The sequence below is a fragment of the Arachis ipaensis genome, chromosome B3 (genome assembly GCF_059453495.1).
Source record: "Arachis ipaensis isolate K30076 ecotype BB chromosome B3, ASM5945349v1, whole genome shotgun sequence".
NCBI classification, from domain to species: Eukaryota; Viridiplantae; Streptophyta; class Magnoliopsida; order Fabales; family Fabaceae; genus Arachis; species Arachis ipaensis.
Window position 1 is genome coordinate 95,617,937 of NC_142438.1, and position 663 is coordinate 95,618,599.

Here is a 663-nt window from a genome sequence, read left to right on the forward strand (position 1 = left end):
AAAGGATCTGCAAGATTTTGTTCTGACCTTATAAAATTTATAGATATAACTCCATTACCAATAAGGTTTTTAACAAAGCTATGTCTTACTCCAATATGCCTAGATTTTCTATTATAAACTTGGCTATAAGCCTTTGATAATGTTGCTTGGCTATCACAATGTAGAGAAATTGGTGTCATTGGTTTTGGCCAAACTGAAATTTCATGTAATAAATCTCTAAGCCATTCAGCTTCCTTGCTTGCTGCTGCCAAAGCAACAAATTCTGCAGCCATCGTAGAGTCCGTTATGCAAGTTTGTTTCTTGGATCCCCAAGAAACAGCACCCCACCAAGGGTAAAGATCCAACCACTTGTTGATGCATGATCCTCTGTATAGCTTATCCAACTGGCATCTGTATATCCTTCTAAAACAGAAGGTTCACCCTATACAGCAAAGTACAGTTTATTGTTCCTTTCAAATATTTTAATATTCTTCAGACAGCATGCCAATGGTCTTTACTTGGATTGCTTGTATACCGACTTAAGTGACCTATAGCATATGCTATATCTGGTCTAGTACAGGTCATAGCATACATTAAGCATCCAATTATTTTTGCATACTCAATTTGTGAAACAGACGAACCTGTATTAGGTACTAATTTAATACTTGGATCAAAAGGAGTATT